Genomic DNA, 27,059 nt, shown 5'->3' with positions numbered 1-27,059 from the left:
TAAAATGATCTTTTCATATTTTGTGTAAGTTCAGTGCTTATGAAAAGCACTAGATCGACAGCCTTAGATACTGAAGTCTCCCATCCATAGGTTTCTCATGGCCATCCTGGGTCTCTTGGCTAAGATGTCCAGATCTAGTGTTTTGTGGATTTTTTTGCTGTTGACACGACTTGGAAACTTTACTGAGGTCACCAAATAGCCAACAGATAGTGACCACAGATTTCCACTAACAACTAACTACGTGAGAAAACTTCTGTACCCTGTTGCCAATTCTTTCAGCCATATAAATCCCAATATTTTAATTTTTTTTATTTAAAAAAAATGCAGTGTATTCTGATACATAGCAGAGGGGGGCCTGGCCTAATCCCACAATTTGAACACTTCATTAATTTTACAAGTTTTGTAAAATCTGAATTTCATGGCTCAATCCCAGTTGTACTAGGCAGCATTACAATAAATACTTAGTCCTAGCATAATCTAGAAAGCTGCACTTAAACTAAATGACTTTTGAGATCATATACTAACCATCTTCTTCTTCCCTTTCTTCTGTTAGCAGTCTAGTGTTACAACAAAAAATGTGTCATTACTTGGTTAATGATGTGTGTCTGATATTTACGATAATGAACTTTGTTAGACTTCAGGTCCAACATGGATTTTCATAACCCTTAAAACTAGCTTGTCATCTCTAATCAACATTCTGAGAAACTGGTAGACTACAGTAGGGACTTCAGTGGCTATTAATTGTAAAGGCAGTATCATCCTTTAAAAACTGTACTCAGAATTAAATTTGTCAATCAGCGGAGTTGACTGTCAGAATTCTGAATTCAGTAGGCAGATACCTTAATGTTACAGATAGCACAGAGTCCTGCCCACCGGACAGTGTACATTTGTTCCCTTCATAGTCCACAATTTTAAAATCAGTGCCATAATCTTTTCAGTTCCCTTTTGGTTTACCCATCTTTATTACTGCCCTACTTTATTATTGTGTAAAGGAAGAGGATTCCAGATAAGTTGCAGAAAGAGCTGATGGTTTCCAGATACTTATAAATACTCAAGACAGGAACCACTAATATAGAATTAAATACACCCTTGGGAAAACAAATCCCATAATGGATAGGAACAAGGCAAATATGTCATCAACATGAACAAAATTTATGGGACTGTGTGTAAATTAGGGATTCACTGATTGAAATGAGAATGGATCCTGGGCCTGCTCCAATGAGAGTTTGATAGTCTACATGCAAATCAAAGAAGGGCATAAGTGGTCACACTTTAGAAACGCACACAGTCTTGTAAATGTGGCCTGCTCTCAACAAAATGTCTTTGAATGATGCATCTGGTCTAGGGCTGGCGTTAGCCTCACTAGGGCCCAGGGCAGAAACTAAGGAGCAGGCCCCCATGGAAGGCATGTGCAATGGGGCGGAGCCAGCGCTGGTTGTGGAGGTGTTGACACTGACCCACATGCTGGGTGGCCCACTGAGGTGAGTTGGGGCTGAAGCATGCAATTTAGTTTTGTGTGGCCCTCTGTGGTGTTAGGCCTCAGGCAATTGCCCTGCTTGCCATGCCTTAAGGACAGCCCTGCTCTGGTCACTGACCGTTTGATTTGCAACCCAGGAAGATAAGACACTTGTCTGTTTACAAATGAATTCACCTCACATCCTCTCTATCATTAGTGTATCTGCAGCATTCATAGGCATCGACTTAGTGGGTGCCCCAGGGCTGGAGCACCCATGGGGGAAAAATGATGGTTGCTGAGCTCCCACTGGCAGCACCCCTATCAGCTTCCCCCCGGTGCCTCCCACTTGCCAGTGGGCCCCACAGATCAGCACCTCTCTCTCCCTCCCTGTGCTTCCTGCCCAGTGCAATCAGCTGTTTCATAGCATTCAGGAGGCTCTGGGGGAGGAGTGAGGCTGAGGCAAGCTCTGCGGAGGGGGCAAAACTGGTTGGGAAGAGGCAGGGCACAGTGGGGCCTTGGGGGAAGGGGTGGGGCGGGGGTGTGGCCTGAAGCAGAGCCAGGGGTCAAGCACCCCCCAGCATTTTGAAAAGTCAGCACGAGTGGCTGCATCCATTTCTTCTCCATAGTGTACTTTTTCCTCAAAGAAGGTGGTGGTTTACTTTTTTTTATTCTCCTGCGTAGAACTCTGAGACCTAAGCATCCCTAGTTATTTTAGATCTAGAGAGGGATCATAATGAATACAAGAAACAAACACACCTCCTCACCAGTTGAGTTCAGTGACAGTATCCACATGTGCAGATCTTTAGTTCTGAGATAAGTCAGTGCAACCTTTTTTCCCCTCATACTGTATCAAAATGCAAAGCCATCATATATGTGTAGGGGAAAAAAATGGTTATAAACAGTCTATATGCCTCTTTATATATTCTAGGAGATAAACCTGAAGTCCTGAAATCATTACTTGTGTGGCAAAAACCTGTGTATAACATTCCAGAAGCCCAGCTGGCTTAATCCCTGATGAAGTATATGTCCCAGCGGGAAGCTGTAGTAGAACAGGTGCCAATCTGCCAGTAATGTACTCACAACTGCAAGTCAGTGTCTGGCCACCTGAAAGCAGACAGGTTTGTCAAAAGGAATTTATTGTTGTGTGGGCGGTGAGACTAAAGAAACCTAAATGTGTCCCCTATTTACATTATTGCTGTTGCAGTTACTTTTGTCAGACCAGTCTGTAAAAGGCATTTCCCCAGCTGTGAAAGCCATAATGTGTCAGCCCAGCTGAGCCTGCCTCAGATATGTAATTTACTTTACCCTTTGTGCCTAGTGATGGTAACTAATCAAGGAGTTTTGTTAAATGATAGTTACTCTTGATGTCCCTACAATCATTTTAGATATCTGCTAATTTAGGGGCCCATTCATAGCTTCCTGAAATATTGACCTAATCAATTTTATTCTCATAAACAATCCAGCTCATAAACCATCCAAACCAACTTTTTTTAAGCTCAAATTTTTGAAACTTCTAGTACAAAGAAAGCCAGTTCATGTTTCTGAATGCATTGGAAACCCTCCTATTTCAAACAAGTTATCCAGAATACACTACATTCTTCTTTGAGTGCTGGTCCCGGTCTGTATTCCACTGTGGATACACAGGTGCTCTGTGTGCCTGAGACCACAGAACTCTTGAAAGTATGGTCCAGTGGTCTGTGCCTGAGCTGGTACTCTCCTCATGCTTTGTACCAAAGGTATGAGGGGTAGAGTGAACAGACCACCTTTTCAGTTCCTCCTTACTGCTGCATGACCTAAGTTGGAACCTCCAGTGTCCAAAGCTTCTCCTTTTCTCTTCAGCCTTCTGGTTTTCAAATCTGTAAATATTTCAAAATTTGTTAGTTTTGTCTTTAGTGTTAGTTTTATTAAACTAGTTAGTAGTTATGTTCCCCACCCAGGGAATCCCCTTCTGGCTCCCAGTACAGTACTGGGTCTTAAAAACTACCTCTCCTGCCTCTGCACTCTCTCAGTCAGCAGTGACACCTCAGCACTGCCTGTACCATCTTGGAGAAGTACATATATCTCCGAGGTGCAGTATTTGTCACTCCTTCTCTAGCCAGACCCAAAAGGCACAGGAATTCCAGCTTAAAAAAGCACCTCCAGGGAAAAGACTGAGGTCCCAGTCAGACCCAGACTGGGTCTAACTATCAGGCATCATCATAAAGGAGCGCACCTTCTAGCATGAGGCCTGACTCAGGAGCGACAGAGATTATGATTATGGACCCACTGTCAGAGTTTCATCAGAAGAGCAGGGAATGCTCTCATAAGCACAAGAGCAAATCCCCCTCTAAGTCCACTCCTAAGAGGATGGATTTCTCCGACTCCATCCAGGTTGGGCAAATCTTTGTACCCAGCTCCCAAAGACTTAGAACTTCCTAAATCCAAGGCCCATGATAAAAAGACATGTGAGCAAGGATCTGTAAGTACCAGGCTCTGCACCAGCAAAAAACACCGCCAGGGATATTGTCCAGGTCAGGAACCTTAACCACTGGTGGTACTGTCTTGACAGACCCATATGGGTCAGTCAACCCAGAGCCTTTATATACAAGTTTTATCTGTACAGGAAGACAGAACCCTACACAATCCAAGAAGAGTGGAGAGATACGCCTCTTTGGTGGACATCTGTGTTCTCCTGGATCTGCAATTTCTCCTGCTGTCAGGACTGTCACTTACCAGGGAGATTTTGACCTCAACAGAAGATATGCGCTAAGGGAGAGATCTATCCTCCAGCCCAATTAGCTGTCTGGTCTTTCCTTTGATGGAACCAACAGCTCCACCAATTCACCTGGATCTGGCCTTCTCATCATTGGGGGAAGCAGACATACCAGAGGAACTGTCATTGCCTTCTCTGTGGGAGATAGTTCAGACAGGAGATCAAGAGCTTCTTGGTACCAGCCTCCATCCAAATTAGGAAACCCCCCTCAGAACCAATGGTTCCCCATGTCTTGGGGACCTCCACAACCCAGCTGCAATCACTCCTGTTCGTACTATTCATGGTACCCATACACCTGATTTGCAGGGTCTGCGCTATCTAATAGGAGTCATATCACCTCCCATCCAAGAAAGCAACTAAAGCTTCCTCTTGACCATATAGAAGAGGAAGACTATGAGATGGACCTAAGAGTTTCAACAGTACCAACAAGGGTAACCTCATCTCCTGATGAGGCAGTCACTCCAGCTTTGCCATCCCCTCTGGATGATCACAAGCAATTCCAAGAGCTGCTATGCATGGTGCAGGTGAAGCTCCAAATCTCTGTAGAGGAGGTTCAGGACACAAAACACAAGCCCCTAGACACCCTGCAACCCACAGGCTCCAGCCAGATAACACTCCTAGTGAATGAACCGGCAAGAACTATATGGCATACACTGGCAACATATGTTCCTACCACCATGAGGGCTAAGAAGCATTACTTTGCTCTGGCAAAGGAAGCAGAGTACCACTTTACTGAACCAAACTCCCTAGTTGTTCAGGCTGCCACAGAAAGATCCAGGCAGCCACCCTCTTTGATGAGGAGGTTTACTTCCTCTAGCCTCCAGTCTAGAATACTGAACTATCAAGCATTGTTGGCTAAGTGTGATTTTTGTGAAGGATTCAAAATTCCTAGATTAAGGATAAATTACTTCAGCAGAACCAAGCTCAGTATCAGGTCCTTACTGATGAAGACAAGCTGGTGGGCCAGAACTTCACTGCAATCTGTGGTTGATGCAGCTGACACCACATCAAGGTCAATGACAACTGCCATTGTCATGCGACGGGAATCATGGGAAACACTGGGTTTTATCCAGGATTTCTAGAACATTGTGAAGGACTTGTCCTTCAATAAGGCCAACCTTTTCAGCAAAAAGATAGATGAGACTTTGTTTTCACTAAAGGACTCCAGAGCAACCCTCTGCTTCCTAGGTATACATACACCAGCACCAAAGAGAAAATACCACAAATATTCCTACAAACCAACGCCTATGGCTCAACCATTTTTACCACCAGCAATCTTATGAACCTCCTTCATAAAAGGGAGAAGGTGCAAGATTCACAATACCCTGCACTTTCCACATCAACCCAACCTAACCCATGCCAAAAGACATTTTTGATGGGATGCCCAGGAGTTGCTAACCACTGTTGATGCCATTTTCATGCAGTTCTCACACATCCTTTGGTGGCTGTCTAGCACTCTTGTCCCACAACTGAAGTGCTGGATCTCATCTATTCTAGCTATACCATCAAGTTTCTTTCCCCACTCTCTGTAAAGTCCCCTTCACTGACTCTCTTCAGGAACAATTGTCATGAGGTGATCCTCTTCCAGGAGGTAATCTTCTCCTGCAGCTGGGAGTGGTAGGGTTCTATTCTAAATATTTCCTAGTTCCCAAAAAGGAAGAGAGAGTAGAGACCCATTCTTTACATGCAATGACAACATTTTTTATTAGCAAACTAAAATTCCATATGGTTACCCTGGCATCAATAATACTGTCTTTGGAAAAGGGGACATAGTTCACAGCCCTCAATATGAAAGATGTATACTTTAACATGAACATTCATTATGCCCACAGAAAATTCCTCAGATTCATGGTGGGTCCTGACCACTGTCAATACAGGGTGCTTCCATTCAGTCTAGCAACAGCACCCAGGGTCTTCACCGTAGTGTTTCAAGTAGGAGTTGCACAGTTCAAAGGGAGTGGCTTCACCATCTTCCCGTTTAGGCACTCAGTGGCAGAACAAGCTTAGAAGCCTTTTCATCAACCTCATTATTGCTTCATCTTCTGTCATCCCTAGGAGTCTGTCTGAACATGGAAAAGTTTGTTGTCCTGACCCCAATGCAGACTACAGAATTGATAGGAGCAACTCTAAACTCAGTCTGATTGAGGGCTTATCTCCTAGTGGATTGATTTCACACCATATGCAGCCTGATATATACACCAGGTTGTGCATAACCTTCAAATATTGGTTCAGATTTGCCTCTCTCCTGGGGCACATGGTGTCATGTACTTACATCACACTGTTCACCAGGCTTCACCTCCATTGCCTGCAGGCTTGGCTCCAAACCAAGTAAGCACAGCATAAACACTAGAGTGACAGTTCCCACCAGTAAAAGGGTCTCACTAACGTGGTGGAAAGATTCTGGACAAGTGTGTATGAGTGTTCGTTCCTGTCCCCCACCCATGACAAGATGATAATTACAGATCCCTCTGATAGGCTGGGGAGCCCACATGGACAGTCACATGGCATTGAGCACTTGGATGCCCTGAGAAACAAGAATGCATGTAAATCTTCGGAACTTTGGGCAGTCCGAAAGAATTGCAAAACATTTCTATTATTCATCCAGTCTCATCATGTACTCAATGTCAAACAACATAACTGTATTCTAAACAAGCAGAGAAGAGTGAGACACATTCTCCTGTGTATAAAAGCAGTCACCTTATGCAACTGGTGTATCAAAAACCATATCACTCTATTGGCAAGTGTACCTTCCAGGAATACAAAATTCGCTGGCAGACTGCCTCAGAAGGCTATCCAATTAATTGGTGAGCAACATTTTCACTCAGTGGGAAAACCTCATTTGGGACCGGTTTGCCACACAGGCAAACAGGAAATGAAAGCTATTTTTCCAGGGTTGCTCAAGGAAAGCAGTCAGTGATGCTTTTCTACTGCATTTGTAAGATAATTTCAACTAAGCCTTCTCTCCCATCCCTGTACTATCTCATGGTCTACAGAAGATGCAACTGGACAGGGCTCAAGTCACCCTTAAATGGCCCAAATAATTCTGGTTTCCTAGTCTCCTGCAGATATTGTCCCACCCATTTATAAGCATTCAGTCCTTCCTGGATCTCTTGACCCAGGAGAGTGGTAGAGTCAGGCATCCCAACCTGGATGCACTTCATCTCATGACTTGGTAGTTGGATGGTCATCAAATCTAGATCATTCCTAGTCTGAAGCTGTGCATCCATTCTTAATGATAGCAGAATGGAGTACAGCAGAAAGTTAGCTATGTAAGTAAAAACATTTCTCTCTCTAGGCCCAGCAAAATCATATCTCCAGAAATACTGGATATTTCCACTATTTAAGACTGTCTTAGTTTCAAGATGACAGTCTTTCCCTTAGCTCTCTAGGGTTCATCTAGTAGCAGTCAGCACGTGCCACCTACCATCAGACAGTTACTCTAGCTTTACTCACCCAGTGATGGCCAGATTCTTGAGAGGTCTGATGAGAACCTTTCTATGGTTAAGGAAACCAAGATTGGACTGGGATCTTAACCTAATGCTTTGGTACTCACTAAGCCACCCTTTGAACCTCTGGCTCCAATGATCTGTATCCCTCCGGTCAGTGAAGGTTGCCTTTGGTGCCATCACCTTGGCCAGGTGGGCTGGCAAATTTGGGGCTCTAATGAATGGCTGATCCACCATATACAGTATTCCATAACAACAGTCTCACTTACGACTACATCCAAAAATCACTCCTAAGATAATTTCAGATTTTCACATAAACAGTCAATTCACTTACCTGTATTTTCCCCTCGACATGCAACAAACATTAGCATTTCACCTGCAAAGAACTAGATCAATCAGAAAATCACCTAGACTGTTTGTTGCTGTAGCAGAAAAAGTCCAAGGTCTAGCTATTTCATCTCAGAGGATCTCTTAAGAGGATCTCTGGCTGTATCCTGCTCTGTTATCGATTGACAGATCTCCCTCCTCCAGACAGGGTAAGGGCTCATTCAACGAGGCCACAAACAGCCACAGTGGCATCACTCCAACAGGTGCCCATACCTTGACATTTGCAGGGCAGCTACTTGGAGTTCTATCCACACATTCTCAAGACATTATGCCTGGGTCCAGGACTCCTCCACAAATGTGTCCTGTGGGGCAGCAGTTGTATGAGTAGCTGTACCACGTGCATGCTCTCACTCTCCTCCTCTCAGTCACCCTAAGTGAAATACACACTGGGACCAGCACTTGAAGAGGAACGGGAAGTTAATTATTTTATTGTAACTGAAGTTCTTCAAGATTTGTTGTCCCTATCTGTATTCTACTACCTGCCCTCCTTCCTCTCTTGGCAAGATTCATGGCAGAGAAGGAACCAAAGAGGTCATCAGTCCACCTCTCCTTTTATCCCCATGGTGCAGAGTATGAGGAGAGCAGGAGCACCGGCATGAACCAAAGAACATTGCCTGCAAGAATTCTCCAGTCTCATGAAATGCACACATGCCCACAGTGGAATACAGATAGGAACCACATATCTCAAAGAATTCCTGTGACAATAAGGTAATTAACTTCCCTTTTATGCTGCCTTTCATTCAGCCACTAGACTCCTTAACATAATTGTATGTGGATTCCACCACTGAAAAGGCTCAAGATTTTAATCTTTACCCAGTTTTTGTACTGTAGTGTTTTAATTAATATGGATACAATTACTACTGAAAAAGGTAAAATGCATCACATGTAATCTTACAAAGGCCTCATAGCAATCCTTCAGATTTATTTATATTAAAAAGGGACATTTGGTACAGTACCACAAAAGCACAATTGCATTCAGCTGGCTGAATGCAAAAGAAGGGGAAGTCTCTCAGAATCATAGTCTGTTTGAATATAGTATTTGTATCTCCCACAAGAAAGTGATAGGAGCTGGAACCACATGATTTCCATAGGTTTCAAAGTAACAGCCGTGTTACTCTGTATTTGCAAAAAGAAAAGGAGTACTCGTGGCACCTTAGAGACTATCCAATTTATTTGAGCATAAGCTTTCGTGAGCTACAGCTCACTTCATCAGATGCATTCAGTGGAAAATACAGTGGGAAGATTTATAGAGAACATGAAACAATGGGTGTTACCATACACACTGCAATGAGAGTGATTACTTAAGGCAAGCTATCACCAGCAGGAGAGCTGGGGGACTGTGTGTGTGTGGGGGGGGGTGCCGCCTTTTGTTGTGATAATCAAAGTGGGCTATTTCCAGCAGTTGACAAGAACATCAGAGGAAAAGTAAAACTATTTCCCCATGTTTATTGCCCCCCCTCAACCCCCTCACTGTTCCTCTGATGTTCTTGTCAACTGCTGGAAATGGCCCACTTTGATTATCACTACAAAAGGCTCCCCCTCCCCCCGCTCTCCTGCTGGTGATAGCTCGCCTTAAGTGATCACTCTCATTGCAGTGTGAATGTAACACCCATTGTTTCATGTTCTCTATGTATATAAATCTTCCCACTGTATTTTCCACTGAATGCATCTGATGAAGTGGCTGTAGCTCACGAAAGCTTATGCTCAAATAAATTGGTTAGTCTCTAAGGTGCCACAATTACTCCTTTTCTTTTTATGATTTTCATAGAAATTTTTTCATGTGAGAAGAGAGGGAACCTGTAGTACTGTATTTCCTACTTTGAGAGATTGACTTTGCAATATTAATGTGCTTTTAATGTAGGGGTTTTTGAGTGTGAGTGTGTGAAAAATATATATAGTTCATACTTCCAGGATGCATTTGTTCATTCGTGCAACTAAAAGTGATCCTTTGTTTATAAAGATAAACATTGAGAGGCTTAGTCCCGTTGTGATGACCAATATATGTCACTGAGGTGTCTACAACATTTCAAAATTCATTATTGCTAGAATACTTCTTGTCTCAGTACAAAACACTGGTTTGATACTTCCAGAGTAAATAAAGGAATGCTTGTTTTTGCTTACATTTATACAAACTGATTTTTTTTTACGTATTGTGATTTTTTGTGTGTGTGAAATGAAAGTTATAAGCAATGTGAACAATTATATTCATATAAATACATTGATATTTAAGCTCAAATATGTATTTATTGCTTTCAGCATTCATCTTGATTTAATTTGAGTTCGTGATTTTAATTGCTGTAAAATTCTTACACTTTACTTTGGAAAGCTGTAATCATTTTGTAAGGAGGTGAGATAAAGGCTCTATGGTTTGCTGGTCTTAAAAGGGCTTTGCTTAGTATGAATGTGTTTAATATAAAAGTTTGCTTACATTACTTCAAAGTTTGCAAGGTCACTGGATTCATGTTTATAGAACTGTATGTTAAAGTCAATGAAGGCATTAAATCTGTGTGTGTGCGCGCGCGCACAAAAGAGGATTAAGGCAGCAAGTACAATGAAGTCCCGGTTAAGTTGTAAATATAATTGTTAATTGGATTCCCACTCCTAATTCTCCCTGACTAAAGCAAATGGCATTTGGTATGCTCTGGCAAATGAGGTGTAAAAATATAATTAGGAAGGCCAAAAAAGAATTTGAAGAAGAGCTAGCCAAAGACTCAAAAAGTAAAAGCAGGGGTTTTTTTGTTTTTGTTTTTTTAAGTACATCAGAAGCGAGGAGCCTGCTAAACAACCAGTGGGGCCACTGGATAAGATGCTAAAGGAGCACTCAAGGACGATAAGACCACTACAGAGAAACTAAATGAATTGTTTGCATCGGTCTTCCTGGCTGAGGATGTGAGGGAGATTCCCACACCTGAGCCACTCTTTTTAGGTGACAAATCTGAGGAACTGTTTCAGATTGAGTTGGTGTCATTAGAAGAGGTTTTGAAACAAATTGATAAATTAAACAGTAATAAGTCACCAGGACCAGATAGGTTTCAGAACTCTTGGGTGAATACTATCGTTTAAATCCATTTCTGTACCAAATGACTGAGTAATGCTCTCAAGTTGCAGTGGGGGAGGTTTAGGTTGGATATTAGGAAAAACTTTCACCAGGAGGGTGGAGAAGCACTGGAATGCGTTACCTACAGAGGTGGAGGAATCTCCTTCCTTTGAGGTTTTTAAGGTCAGGCTTGACAAAACCCTGGCTGGGTTGACTTAGTTGGGGATTGGTCCTGCTTTGAGCAGGGGGTTGGACTAGATGACCTCCTGAGGTCCCTTCCAACCCAGCTGTTCTAGGATTCTATGACTGGAGGATAGCTAATATGACACTAATTTTTAAAAAGGGCTCCAGAGGTGATCCTGGCAATTACAGGGCGGTAAGCCTGACTTCAGTACTGTGCAAACTGGTTGAAACTATAGTAAAGAACAGAATTGTCAGACATGGATGAACATGATTTGTTGGGATAGAGTCAACATGTTTTTTGTAAAGGGAAATCATGCCTTACCAATCTACTAAAATTTTTTCAGGGGGTCAACAAGCATGTGGACAAGGGGGAATCCAGTGGATACAGCATACTTAGTTTTTCAGAAAGTCTTCGACAAGGTCCATCAGCAAAGGCTCTTAAGCAAAGTTAGCTGTCATGGGATAAGAGGGAAGATCCTCTCATGGATCAGTAACTGGTTAAAAGACAGGAAACAAAGGGTAGGAACAAATTATCAGTTTTCAAAATGAAGACATGTAAATAGTGGTGTCCCCCAGGGGTCTGTACTGGGACCAGTACTACTCTACATATTCATAAGTGATCTGGAAAAAAGGGGTAAATGGTGAGGTGGAAACATTTGCAGATACAAAACTACTCAAGATAGTTAAGTCCAAAGCCGACTGTGAAGAGTTACAAAGGGATCTCACAAAACTGGGTGACAAAATGGCAGATGAAATTCAATGTTGATAAGTGCAAAGTAATGCACATTGGAAAACATAATCCCAACTAAAAGAACAGGAGTACTCGTGGCACCTTAGCGACTAACAAATTTGAGCATAAGCTTTCATGGGCTACAGCCCACTTCATCAGATGCATGCAGTGGAAAATAGAGTAGGAAGATTTTATATACACAGAACATGAAACAATGGGTGTGTTACACACTGCAACGAGAGCGATCAGGTAAGGTGAGCTATTACCAGCAGGAGAGAAAAAACCTTTTGTAGTGATAATCAAGATGGGCATTTCCAGCAGTTGACAAGAACGTGTGAGGAACAGTAGGGGGGAACAAACAAACATGGGGAAATAGTTTTACTTTGTGTAATGACACATCCATTCCCAGTCTTTATTCAAGCCTAATTTAATCATTCTCTACCCATCTTTCCAGTTCTGCATAGAGGCGCCTCGGCTAGTTGAGAGCCATGAGAGGAAACTTTAAAATCCCTTTCATGGGAGTTCAATTGCTCACCAGAATAGCCCTGCAATGCAAACGGATTCTACCCACCTTGAAGACCTGGTTGTGCAAACAGGCCTCTTCAGTGCATTGACTGCTAAGGGCCAAGTGTAAAGTTGCTAAAGCATGTGTGCAGGCTCAGGCACGTGTTGTATGCCCAGCATAAGCCACCCAAAAATTTGTTGCATAAAGACTGGGATACATTCTTTTTGCAGATACAGACTAACATGGCTGCTACTCTGGGATTATGACAGGTTTCAACTATACATATAAAATGATACGGTCTAAATTATCTGTTACCACTCAAGAAAGATCTTGGAGTCAATGTGAATAGTTCTCTGAAAACATCCACTCAATGTGCAATGGCAGTCAAAAAAATCTAACACTGCTGGGAATAATTAAGAAAGGGATAGATAAGATGGAAAATATCAGATTGCCTCTATATAAATCCATGGTATGCCCAGATCTTGAATACTGCATGCAGATGTGGTCGCCCCATCTCAAAAAAGATGTATTGAAATTATAAAGGTACAGAAAAGGGCAGCAAAAATGATTAGGGGTATGGAACAGCTTCCATATGAAGAGAGATTATTAAGACTGGGACTTTTCAGCTTGGAAAAGAGACGTCGCAGTTGTGGGGGGGAAGGGTGATATGATAGAGGTCTGTAAAAATCATGACTGGTGTGGAGAAATTAATAAGGAAATGTTATTTACTCCTTCTCATAACACAAGAGCTAGGGATCACCAAATGAAATCAGTAGGCAGCAGATTTAAAACAAACAAAAGAAAGTATTTCTTCATTCAATGCACAGTCAACCTGTGGAACTCTTTGCCAGACAATGTTGTGAAGGCCAAGACTATAACAGGGTTCAAGAAAGAACTAGATAAATTCATGCAGGATAGGCCCATCAATGGCTATTAGCCAGGACAGGTAGGAATGGCGTCCCTAGCCTGTTTGCTAGAAGCTGGGAATGGGTGACAGGGGATAGTTCACTTGATGATTACCTGTTCTGTTCATTCCCTCTGGGGCACCTGGCATTGGCCACTGTCCAATGAAGGGTTTTTAGCCCACAAAAGCTTATGCCCAAATAAATTTGTTGGTCTAGGGTGCCACAAGTACTCCTCGGGTTTTTTGCTGATACAGACTAACACAGCTACCACTCTGAAACCTGTTGGAAGATAGGATACCATACTAGATGACCTTTGGTCTGACCCAGTATGGCCGATCTTATGTTCTGCAGAGGATCAGCACTATAGTCTCTCTCCATGGAATGCAGATGTTCTATGTTGAAATGGCTAGCTAGTCAGATTTTTAGGGATCACCTACAGTTGTTCTACACCAAGAAAGAATTGTCTATGTCTACTGGATCTAATTTTAATAATCCTCCTCTGTAGCAGGAGCAGTGTTTGAGCCTGAGCTGCTTTGCTCTCACTTTCCCTTCCCCATCACACTAGAGTCACTTGGAGACTCAGTGCTTTTGCCCAACCGGGAATCCTGGGGAAGAGGTTATTCTGGCTGGAATTAAATGTACGAGGTACCACCTGCTGCAAGTTTTTATTCTTATTAGTTCTGCAGTGGTTCTTAAGTTTAGTCCTTTGATAGCTCATTCCACTCAGGGGCAAGGAAGGGACACTGATAGCTCCCATAGAGATGCCAAATACTATCACTCTTTGTTTCCTCAGACTGCCATTATAATGTGCACATTGCTCTTAGCTGGCATCTTTATGTGCTTGTCCAGTGCCAAAGTGAGTTCCAGGCTTACCACTGGGCTCATTCCTTTATTATAGGAGGAGCTAACAACCCGTATACTTACTATTATAAAGGATTCTTGTGATTTTTTTTTTAAAAGCTCGAATGCTTCTATTGTTTGTAACTGGCATTTGAAATTTGGCAGGGTGAAAGCCCTTGGGCTAACGAAATACCTTTTCTTTGCCCCACGAAATTCCATTTAGATTTTTCTGAGATTAAACTGCTCAGAAAAAAATCACCATTTTCCTTCCATTTCCATGCTTTAGGAAAATGTATGCCAAAGTAATAATTACATGATTTTCTAAAAAAAACAAGAAAAAATAAATAAAAAAAATCTGAGGTCTCATCACACAAACATTTAGTTCATGGAAAGCAGGGGGCGTGAATATACTCCATACTAGCCTGCAGCAGACTGCCTGTGTAGATCCTGCTGAAGTACATTAACAGTTTAACGAGCTTTGATCTAATCTTGTTTCAAAGAGAACTAGATCAAAATTCATTAACGAACTCCTAATGTGTGTCAACAGTGTCTATGGAGACAATTAGTCTGGGGTAGGCTATTGTGGGGTAGATTGCTGTGAACTGAATGTTCATGTAGAAAAGCCCTGAAATTGTCACAGGAGTGCTTTATACAGGAGAGAGAGCTCTTCATACATAATTAATAGATGAGGTGGTAGTCGATTGCACACAAGAAAAATATGGCATAATTCCTGTGTTTTGTAGGACCAATAAAGTATGGTGGTGTGCACTACAAATGTGGTCCTGTTTTTGCAGATCTTAACAAGGAACACTTACCAGGGCCCACACCACCACTAAAGCAGCAGCAGTTACTGCACTGTAAACACCTGTGAACTTTTGGAGGAGCGGTAGTGGGGTCTGGATGGTAGACTAACCTTTCTTGACCCAGTATTTGGCTCCACCAACCCATCTGCTTCTCTGCGGGCACCATATGGTACTCCTGAGGTTTTTCAAGTCCTGCTGTCCCCTGACCCACCCTCTGGACCTAGTAAGCCATTTCCTCCCACGCCACCCCAGGATAACTGCTTTCTCCTGCTGCCAGCTAATGTTCTGTAGCTCAAGTGGTAGAATTCTGTGATGCATTCCTGAAGGTTCAAGGTTGAAATCCTGCTCATGAGGCATGACCTGGGGCGTGAGGGGTTGTTACAGTTGCACATAATAGAATTTGGTTTGGGTTTTTTATTTATTAAAAAACAAAACAAAAACCACACCTCAAAATTGCCTACAAAAATCCTAAACTAAAAGAAAGTTACATTATTCTGGAAAAAGAAAAGGAGGACTTGTGGCACCTTAGAGACTAACCAATTTATTTGAGCATGAGCTTTCGTGAGCTACAGCTCACTTCATCAGATGTTTACCGTGGAAACTGCAGCAGACTTTATATACACACAGAAATCATGAAACAATACCTCCTCCCACCCCACTGTCCTGCTGGTAATAGCTTATCTAAAGTGATCAACAGGTGGGCCATTTCCAGCACAAATCCAGGTTTTCTCACCCTCCACCCCCCCCCACAAATTCACTCTCCTGCTGGTGCTAGCCCATCCAAAGTGACAACTCTTTACATAATCAAGTCGGGCTATTTCCTGCATAGATCAAGGTTTTCTCACATCCCCCCCACCCCCATACACACACAAACTCACTCTCCTGCTGGTAATAGCTCATCTAAACTGACCATTCTCCAGGTTTAAATCCAAGTTAAACCAGAACATCTGGGGGGGGGGGGGTAGGAAAAAACAAGAGGAAACAGGCTACCTTGCATAATGACTTAGCCACTCCCAGTCTCTATTTAAGCCTTAGGCAGGATAGATAAAGGATAGATTAAGCCTTAGGCTTAAATAGAGACTGGGAGTGGCTAAGTCATTATGCAAGGTAGCCTGTTTCCTCTTGTTTTTTCCTACCCCCCCCCCCAGATGTTCTGGTTTAACTTGGATTTAAACCTGGAGAATGGTCAGTTTAGATGAGCTATTACCAGCAGGAGAGTGAGTTTGTGTGTGTATGGGGGTGGGGGGGATGTGAGAAAACCTTGATCTATGCAGGAAATAGCCCGACTTGATTATGTAAAGAGTTGTCACTTTGGATGGGCTAGCACCAGCAGGAGAGTGAATTTGTGGGGGGGGGGGGGGGTGGAGGGTGAGAAAACCTGGATTTGTGCTGGAAATGGCCCACCTGTTGATCACTTTAGATAAGCTATTACCAGCAGGACAGTGGGGTGGGAGGAGGTATTGTTTCATGATTTCTGTGTGTATATAAAGTCTGCTGCAGTTTCCACGGTAAACATCTGATGAAGTGAGCTGTAGCTCACGAAAGCTCATGCTCAAATAAATTGGTTAGTCTCTAAGGTGCCACAAGTCCTCCTTTTCTTTTTGCGAATACAGACTAACACGGCTGTTCCTCTGAAACCTGTCATTATTCTGGAAGGTGTTAATGGCTGTCATCAAGCAGGTCTTTGGTCTACAGGCAGTCACAGATCTTGTTAAAGATGATAAGTTTGCTAGCCATATAACAGTTTTTATAGGTTCTTGATCCATGTTCCCTTCCTCCCATTTCCCCTCTCTTTCTATCTGAAGCACTCTCAGCAGTCTGGCCTTGGGATTGCCCGTCACATGGAGAACGGAGATTTTACTCAGAAAGCAATTGTGATAAAGTGATCTCACTGTAGATATTAACAGTTTTTTCATTAGCTTTGAATTCTGCCACTTGCATGCAGTTGCATTTTCTACAAGCTCAATGGCAGGGTTTTTGTAAGTTTGCTCTGTCATGAGTTTTTTGAGACAGTTTAAAATTCAGTGAAGGAGGAATGCACTGAGAGGAAATGGTAACAAGAGTTAAAGAGGCTTGTGCGTTAAAGTTTGGTAATGAGACAGAAATTAGTTAAACCTTGTAAAGGAGCAGACTCACCCCTGCAGCACCTCCTGTTGGTCATCCTTGGGAATTAGCTCACCAGCTGCTGGAGCACCCTCTGCAGGCCACCACAGCTCTGGCCCCCCTGTCTCTCACAGACCCCGGTGCCCCTTTGTCTGGGGTGCTGCCCCTCTGGCAGTAACCCTATACTCTGCCTCTGGGTCTTCCCTTCCTGGGGAACCCCCAACCCACTATCTCCACTTCACCTCAGCCTTGGCTTCTTAACCTCAGCCTTAACCTTCACCTCAGCCTTAACCATACTCCCTGGGCAGACTGCAGCATATCAGCCACTCATCACAGGTGAAGGGGTTTGGACTTGCTGCCTCTGCCTATCTATGGCTGCCTCTGCAATCCCCATACCTAATAAACCTTCCCAGGCCTGCAGCCTGGGGCTTTCCTAGGCCAGAGCTCCCCAGCCCTGCTCCAAACTGGGTCCTCTATTCAGGTCTCTGCAACCAGGTCCCTCCCTCTCAGAGCTAGAGAGAGAGAGTCTGTTTGCTTCTGGCTCCCTGCCCACTTATAAGGGCCAGCTGAGCCCTAACTGTGGCGTGGCCCCAACTGAGTCTGCTTCCCACTCAGCCTGGGCTGTTCTCCTAACCCTCCAGCCCTCTCCAAGGGCTTGTTCCAACCCTGTCAGGGCTGGAGTGGGTAACACCCCACTACAAACCAGTACCTGGAATTAACATCTCCATTCTAGCAGGTGCATCATAGCAAGCAACTTGTATGGTGAAAATACCAGCCCTATGGCTAGGGTCTCAGGCAGAAAAAATTGGGCCAACTTTAGATCTTGCTGAAGCACAGTTTGGCTGTACTTATGTGGCTCTATTTTTATTAATGTGCTTGATTGAAATTCTTAAGACAGAGCCAGTTCCTGCAGAATTTTTTTTCACAGAATGGCTTTTGATGGTCATGATTCACCAGTATGGAAATTAATCAGAGCTTGGAAGAATACTGCATGATGGTTTGCCAACTCTTTGAAGTGCATGACAGTCAAAGCTCTTTGGCTATAGTTTAAATTGAACACTGTGCTAATGTGTGATTTCCAACGTTTCTGCTTATGATTCTTAAAAAAAAAAGTAGTAGGAAGGCAGTACATGCCAACATACTCTGATGGTCTTAGTCTCAAGTGTACATTGTAAATGCAGAACAATGAGGAGGAGCAGAAACCTGTTTAGGAATACATGGAAAATGCAAACTAATGCTCCTTAAAGTAACAAGCAGTTAAGTACAACTGAGGAGGAAAAAAGGTCAATAACTCAAGATATTGAAACTGTAACCCGGGGTTCTTTCAACCCAAAGCTCTTGGTAACTTTTACTCTATGCGAGGTGGTGTCAGGAAATAAATCGGGAGACACGGCTGTCCGACCGATAGATGGCTGGCACGAACAGGACAACACAAGAGTGCTTTCACTTAAAGCTAAACTTTACTTAGTCTCAAGCACTTATACACATGTCTGCAATAGGTTAGTAAAACACTCCCAACCCTTGATAATTACCAAAGCTGAGTGTGGCTCTCGAGTGGTACAGCAGCAGCCCGTCTGCTAGTGGGGAACACAAGATGCATCCAGAGGGAGAGTCCAGTCCTAAAGAGTCTCCCTACCTCAAACTTTTTCCCCTTATTTATACATTAGTAATAGAATGACATGTAGCTTAAAGCAAATTTGTTAAGTAAGCAGTTTCAATGGTCAAGTGAGAGGTTCCTTCTGATTATCGATTAACCAGGTATGGGTTTTTCCAGAGTTTGCAGCCTTGAGGCCCCAATAGACATTCCTGGGGCACATCCTGCTCTTCTAAGATGCATGTATCAGCAACTTCAACACAATTCTTATCAGGAAGGATACGGGGTCAAGCTGCCCTCTCTGTGGCTGGCACGCGCACGCGCACACACACACACACACCCACCCACCCACCCCCGCCTTGGTTAAACTGAGACTGCTGAATTGCCTAAAAAATTTACAGCCTGCTGACTTGGCTGTTTTTAGCAATAAGCTATAGTGGTTTTAGGCACTTTACTGGTTCGAAAAGTCTCCCCGTACAAAACAACATCCTTGTAAACTAATCATGGAACTATTACTTCTCCTACATATCTGACTCACTAGGTGCCTGCAAAGACTTCAGAACTGGAGTTTGGTAGCTAATTTATTATCTTACAGGTTTCAGAGTAGCAGCCGTGTAAGTCTGTATTCGCAAAAAGAAAAGGAGGACTTGTGGCACCATTTGTTAGTCTCTAAGGTGCCACAAGTACTCCTTTTCTTTTTTTTATCTTACAGTATTTCTAAGGCATTGCAGAAACTGCAAAACATTAGGAGAAACCATCATCATCATCATCACAGAAAAAGATTTTTTTCTCTACAATGTTGGGATAAAAATGTAAGTAAAAAGAAACTTAGAATAGGAGAATTTTAAAAATGAGAATGTTACCAATGAAAGATACAAAATTTGAAACAGTTACTTAAACAAATTGACAATAAAGATGTTTTTCTAGGTATAATCATTGTTTCTTAAGATTTTTTACTGAAACACTGCAAAACCTTTGGATTATTTTAAAGCTGCCAAATGGGCATGTAGTCGTCAAGCATAGTCAGAAAAAATAGTAATGGTCAATTTTCAGAGATGTTTTCTTAACATTTTGAGTATTTGACCTTTTTTCTAAAGTGTAGTCAACTACTTGCCACTGAGGGAAAGAAAAGAAGGAAAGAACAAGGTTGGGGGAGGAGCGTTTGGGTTTTTGTGGGGGTGGAGAGGGTTCTTGTAGACACTTGGATCTAATTCAAGCCAATTCTATACAGACGTCCTTTATAATACATAAATGGATAGTTTTTAAGACCAGAAGAGACTGTTATGATAATCTAGTACTATCTCCTTAACACAGAATTTCATCCAATGATTCTGGCACTTAGCCAACATGATGATTGTTATTAATCATGTTTATTATGGTAGTGCCTAAGGACCAACCAAGAATGGGGACCCATTGTGTGAAGCACTGTACAAACACAAAAAGAAAAGGAGGACTTGTGGCACAGAGGAAGTGAGCTGTAGCTCACGAAAGCTTATGCTCTAATAAATTGGTTAGTCTCTAAGGTGCCACAAGTCCTCCTTTTCTTTTTGCGAATACAGACTAACACGGCTGTTACTCTGAAACCTGTACAAACACAGAGTTTGACAATCCTTGCTCTAGAGCTTACAGTCTAAATAGACGAGACAGATGCAGAGTAGGGGAAGCGGTGTAATACACTAGCAGAGTGAACAGTGTGATAGTGGCAAATGTCATGTTAATTCCATGATTATTTTCAGTGGTGGGTTTAGTAGTTAGGCGGGATAAACTAAATGGAAAGAAAAGTGATGAGAGAGGGGACACTGAAGAAAAGAGGGACCTCTGAGTAGTGAAAATATGATATGAAGGAATTTTAAGGGAGAGTTGGAGCAAACAGACAATTAGCACAGGGAAGAAAAATTCCAGATATAACTGCAAAAAGTGCTTTGAATGTCCAGAGGTCCTGGCTTTGGCTCCTTCTCCAGCTGTTCCTACTTGCTGGAGTCTCTGGCTGGTGTTTCTCTGCAGCGTATTCCCAAAGACCACATAGTGCGGGGGGGTGGGGGAGGCAACACATGGGTCCTAGTGCCTCCATAGTGTGGGGAGTGTCCCCTGCACTGTTCTGGATCCAGGGGATAAAGTTAGGAAGGGTGGCCCTGGCTGGGGCCCATTTTACTCTCCCTGTCCCCCTTAGTGAACCAGTCCCTGCTTTGACTGCCTCCATTGTGTTTGAATTGATATATAGGGCTGGATTCTCCTATTCACTAACACCACTTTGAGCTGTTTAAACTTCATCTTCCCCTAGCATAAATTTAGGGCTGTCTGTTCCTGTATAGCCCTGATTTGTGCCAGAGTTAGGCAACTCTGAATAAAGGAATTGCACTTTATTTTTAGTTTGAACATTACTAATTTCAGAGTCCAACCATTGGATCTTGTTATGCCTTTGTCTGCTACATTAAAGAAACCCTAGAGCTAGATTTTGCTATCCTGCTTACCCACTAAAATAGTCTATGAAGTGGATTATCATATATGCATTCACATGAGCAGCAATTCGTATACACAAGCACCTGTTTGTATATGTTTTCGGAAATGCCAGCTTTTAACAAAAGCCATGGCCTCTGTTCATTAAAACCTTACAGGAGTGATATCGGGGAGAGGGGCGGGTTCCCCCCTGAAATTTACCCCACTTCTTCACAGTTTGCAGAATACATACAGGGCTTAAATTTACAAATGTCTGTATAGTAATTGAGTTCAATTTGTGGTGCTCTTCACATTTACGCTCTTCACCTAGAGTGCTCTTCTTTTGTGTGTGGAAAGAATATACACAGGCATCAAAGCAGATTGGAATTTGGGAGGTGAGAATTAAGTAACACATTAGGGAATTGTACAGAAGAACGGTTGATCACATGGTCAGCAGCTGTTTTATTTCAGATCTTATATAAATTCCAGCTTCTGACCTTGTCTGGACACAATCATTTCATATTATATATGAGTCAGGAACACCAGATACATTAATATGGCAAAAGCAAATTCCATATTTTTACATGTGCTCTATACAATTTAATATGACCCTTGAAACAAGACATACTGAGAATAAGAATCTGAGTCTAAAATCCTTATACACGTAAACCTGGAAAATATCATAATACAGGCCTTTAATTCAATTTCCAAATGTTATTCATTAAATTATAATATATATTTTGAAGTTAGAGAAATTTACAAAATTAAATTTTAGGGGAGAAAACTTCACAGTACTCAGGAAGTGTTGTTTTGCTACTTACAATATCACATTTAGCATTTAATAAAATATACATTTAGATATCTGAAAGTAGACAATTGTGGTACTGAGCAGTAGCAAGTCTGATGGAGTGGGTCACAGTTGACCCATTTCCTGACACAATAAGGGTTATTCATTTACACACATGTACTTACCTACGACTATTTCTGTTGTTCAAAATAATGACTGATCCCTATTTGATAATGATCTGTGGCTGAAAGGATGTTATCCTAACTACATATTTGAGTGGAGGCTTGAAAGAACAACTTCTGCTCTTGCTACCTCTCACCCTACAAGTTTTCTTTTCTCTTTGTTTTCTGGTGTATCTTCAAAGAAGAGCAGAAGGATCATCCACATTCCATTAATTGCTTGCAAGAAACTTTCTCTAATAACTTGAAGGCCTTGTCATTGGCTGATTTATTTTGTTTTATAGTACTGAGGGTTTGGTGTGGAATTTCAAAATTTTGTCTGATTAAATTGATTTAATTTCAAATTCTCCTTTAATTGTTATATAGAATCATAGAATCATAGAATATCAGGGTTGGAAGGGACCCCAGAAGGTCATCTAGTCCAACCCCCTGCTCAAAGCAGGACCAAATTCCCAGTTAAATCATCCCAGCCAGGGCTTTGTCAAGCCTGACCTTAAAAACCTCTAAGGAAGGAGATTCTACCACCTCCCTAGGTAACGCATTCCAGTGTTTCACCACCCTCTTAGTGAAAAAGTTTTTCCTAATATCCAATCTAAACCTCCCCCACTGCAACTTGAGACCATTACTCCTCGTTCTGTCATCTGCTACCATTGAGAACAGTCTAGAGCCATCCTCTTTGGAACCCCCTTTCAGGTAGTTGAAAGCAGCTATCAAATCCCCCCTCATTCTTCTCTTCTGCAGGCTAAACAATCCCAGCTCCCTCAGCCTCTCCTCATAACTCATGTGTTCCAGTCCCCTAATCATTTTTGTTGCCCTTCGCTGGACTCTCTCCAATTTATCCACATCCTTCTTGAAGTGTGGGGCCCAAAACTGGACACAGTACTCCAGATGAGGCCTCACCAATGTCGAATAGAGGGGGACGATCACGTCCCTCGATCTGCTCGCTATGCCCCTACTTATACATCCCAAAATGCCATTGGCCTTCTTGGCAACAAGGGCACACTGCTGACTCATATCCAGCTTCTCGTCCACTGTCACCCCTAGGTCCTTTTCCGCAGAACTGCTGCCTAGCCATTCGGTCCCTAGTCTGTAGCTGTGCATTGGGTTCTTCCGTCCTAAGTGCAGGACCCTGCACTTATCCTTATTGAACCTCATCAGATTTCTTTTGGCCCAATCCTCCAATTTGTCTAGGTCCTTCTGTATCCTATCCCTCCCCTCCAGCGTATCTACCACTCCTCCCAGTTTTGTATCATCCGCAAATTTGCTGAGAGTGCAATCCACACCATCCTCCAGATCATTTATGAAGATATTGAACAAAACCGGCCCCAGGACCGACCCCTGGGGCACTCCACTTGACACTGTCTGCCAACTAGACATGGAGCCACTGATCACTACCCGTTGAGCCCGACAATCTAGCCAGCTTTCTACCCACCTTGTAGTGCATTCATCCAGCCCATACTTCCTTAACTTGCTGACAAGAATACTGTGGGAGACCGTGTCAAAAGCTTTGCTAAAGTCAAGAAACAATACATCCACTGCTTTACCTTCATCCACAGAACCAGTAATCTCATCATAAAAGGCGATTAGATTAGTCAGGCATGACCTTCCCTTGGTGAATCCATGCTGGCTGTTCCTGATCACTTTCCTCTCATGCAAGTGCTTCAGGATTGATTCTTTGAGGACCTTCTCCATGATTTTTCCAGGGACTGAAGTGAGGCTGACTGGCCTGTAGTTCCCAGGATCCTCCTTCTTCCCTTTTTTAAAGATTGGCACTACATTAGCCTTTTTCCAGTCATCTGGGACTTCCCCGGTTCGCCACGAGTTTTCAAAGATAATGGCCAATGGCTCTGCAATCACAGCCGCCAATTCCTTCAGCACTCTCGGATGCAACTCGTCCGGCCCCATGGACTTGTGCACGTCCAGCTTTTCTAAATAGTCCCTAACCACCTCTATCTCCACAGAGGGCTGGCCATCTCTTCCCCACTTTGTGATGCCCAGCGCAGCAATCTGGGAGCTGACCTTGTAAGTGAAAACAGAGGCAAAAAAAGCATTGAGCACATTAGCTTTTTCCACATCCTCTGTCACTAGGTTGCCTCCCTCATTCAGTAAGGGGCCCACACATTCCTTGGCTTTCTTCTTGTTGCCAACATACCTGAAGAAACCCTTCTTGTTACTCTTAACATCTCTGGCTAGCTGCAGCTCCAGGTGCGATTTGGCCCTCCTGATAACATTCCTACATGCCCGAGCAATATTTTTATACTCTTCCCTGGTCATATGTCCAACCTTCCACTTCTTGTAAGCTTCTTTTTTATGTTTAAGATCCGCTAGGATTTCACCATTAAGCCAAGCTGGTCGCCTGCCATATTTACTATTCTTTCGACTCATCGGGATGGTTTGTCCCTGTAACCTCAACAGGGATTCCTTGAAATACAGCCAGCTCTCCTGGACTCCTTTCCCCTTCAAGTTAGTCCCCCAGGGGATCCTGGCCATCCGTTCCCTGAGGGAGTCGAAGTCTGCTTTCCTGAAGTCCAGGGTCCGTATCCTGCTGCTTACCTTTCTTCCCTGCGTCAGGATCCTGAACTCAACCAACTCATGGTCACTGCCTCCCAGATTCCCATCCACTTTTGCTTCCCCCACTAATTCTACCCGGTTTGTGAGCAGCAGGTCAAGAAAAGCGCCCCCCCTAGTTGGCTCCTCTAGCACTTGCATCAGGAAATTGTCCCCTATGCTTTCCAAAAACTTCCTGGATTGTCTATGCGCCGCTGTATTGCTCTCCCAGCAGATATCAGGAAAATTAAAGTCACCCATAAGAATCAGGGCATGCGATCTAGTAGCTTCCGTGAGCTGCCGGAAGAAAGCCTCATCTACCTCATCCCCCTGGTCCGGTGGTCTATAGCAGACTCCCACCACTACATCACTCTTGTTGCACACACTTCTAAACTTAATCCAGAGACACTCAGGTTTTTCTGCAGTTTCGTACTGGAGCTCTGAGCAGTCATACTGCTCCCTTACATACAGGGCTACTCCCCCACCTTTTCTGCCCTGCCTGTCCTTCCTGAACAGTTTATAACCATCCATGACAGTACTCCAGTCACGTGAGTTATCCCACCAAGTCTCTGTTATTCCGATCACGTCATAGTTCCTTGACATCACCAGGACCTCCAGTTCTCCCTGCTTGTTTCCAAGGCTTTGTGCATTTGTATATAAGCACTTGAGATAACCTGTTGATCGCCCCTCATTCCCAGTATGAGGCAGGAGCCCTCCCCTCACAGACATTCCTGCCTGTGCTTCCTCCTGGTATCCTGCTTTCCCACTTACCTCAGGGCTTTGGTCTCCTTCCCCCGGTGAACCTAGTTTAAAGCCCTCCTCACTAGGTTAGCCAGCCTGCTGGCAAAGATGCTCTTCCCTCTCTTCGTAAGATGGAGCCCGTCTCTGCCCAGCACTCCTCCTTCATGTAACACCATCCCATGGTCAAAGAAACCAAAGCCTTCTTTCCAACACCACCTGCGTAGCCATTCGTTGACTTCCACGATTCGACGCTCCCTACCTAGGCCTTTTCCTTCCACGGGGAGGATGGACGAGAACACCACTTGCGCCTCCAACTCCTTTATCCTTCTTCCTAGAGCCACATAGTCCGCAGTGATCCGCTCAAGGTCATTCTTGGCAGTATCATTGGTGCCCACGTGGAGAAGCAGGAAGGGGTAGCGATCCGAGGGCTTGATGAGTCTTGGCAGTCTCTCCGTCACATCGCGAATCTTAGCCCCTGGCAAGCAGCAGACTTCTCGGTTTTCCCGGTCAGGGCGGCAGATAGATGACTCAGTCCCCCGGAGGAGAGAGTCCCCGACCACCACCACCCGCCTTCTCCTCTTGGGAGTGGTGGTCGTGGAACCCCCAACCTCAGGACATCGCATCTCATGCCTTCCAACCAGCGGAGTCTCCTTCTGCTTTCTCGCCCCAGACATATCATCTGGTCCACTCTCCGCAACGATACCTGTGTCAGATACTATATGTCTGACTGTTAGCTCACACTTAGTTCAAAGTCTTTGTGGAATATCGGATGAACCCTTATATATTTCAAAAATTGAAAAATTATTAAATACAATAAAGCATTTAAAAAAAGAAAAGGAGTACTTGTGGCACCTTAGAGACTAACCAATTTATTTGAGTGTGTGAGCTGAAGCTCATGAAAGCTTATGCTCAGATAAATTGGTTAGTCTCTAAGGTGCCACAAGTACTCCTTTTCTTTTTGCAAATACAGACTAACACGGCTGTTACCCTGAAACCTGTCATAAAGCATTTAAAAGTGTGAATTAGAAAAATATATACTTTACTATCATAACATTTTTTTAAAAATACCTTAACTTATACATCAGTGTGTATTGAAACATTTTTGCTTGTAATCTTATAAGGCACACTACATTTCATGCAGATGGTATATGGTTGAAGGGAACCAGGAAGTTATAGCTGTTCATTTTGACTGCATGATTAGATTAATGTCTTGGCACTTAAATCTCAGGATGTAAAAGACATCTAAAGAAAAATCTATGCAAAGTTTGCTGCAGATCCAAACTGCCCCAAAATTCAGGATTGAGAGGGTCTGGGGTTTGGTTTGGCCCATCTCTAATAAGTACTGTAACAGTAAGTTCTTGAAAGCTATTTTTGCTGACAAAACACCATAATCAATCAGCATTCATGTGTTTGTGACTGCCATTTTTGCTGAACATCTTAGTTAACTGTTTAAAGTACACATGTTTGAAAGGGAAGCTGATAAAAAGAGAATAACGTGCAAACATAAACTTTGACCCACACTGAATGGGTGAAAAGCCAAGTCTGATTTTCACAACTTTTGTCTGTAGAATCATTTACAATGACGATTACATTGCTCAACCAGAGCAACGATTACATTGCCCAAAACA

At 43.2% G+C, this 27,059-nt stretch overlaps 1 long non-coding RNA gene across 1 annotated transcript; it reads right to left on the bottom strand.

Moving 5' to 3' along the window:
• Positions 1-294: 294 nt before the first annotated feature.
• On the bottom strand, positions 295-19,013 carry LOC140918320 (uncharacterized). The gene is made up of 2 exons (XR_012161147.1): positions 18,680-19,013; positions 295-3,312 (listed from the first exon to the last, which is right to left on the bottom strand). It is a non-coding gene; the product is annotated as an uncharacterized lncRNA (long non-coding RNA).
• Positions 19,014-27,059: the final 8,046 nt, after the last annotated feature.

The sequence above is a fragment of the Lepidochelys kempii genome, chromosome 10 (genome assembly GCF_965140265.1).
Source record: "Lepidochelys kempii isolate rLepKem1 chromosome 10, rLepKem1.hap2, whole genome shotgun sequence".
NCBI classification, from domain to species: Eukaryota; Metazoa; Chordata; order Testudines; family Cheloniidae; genus Lepidochelys; species Lepidochelys kempii.
The sequence above is the reverse complement of the archived record's forward strand: the minus strand, read 5'-3'. Positions and strand labels throughout refer to the sequence as shown.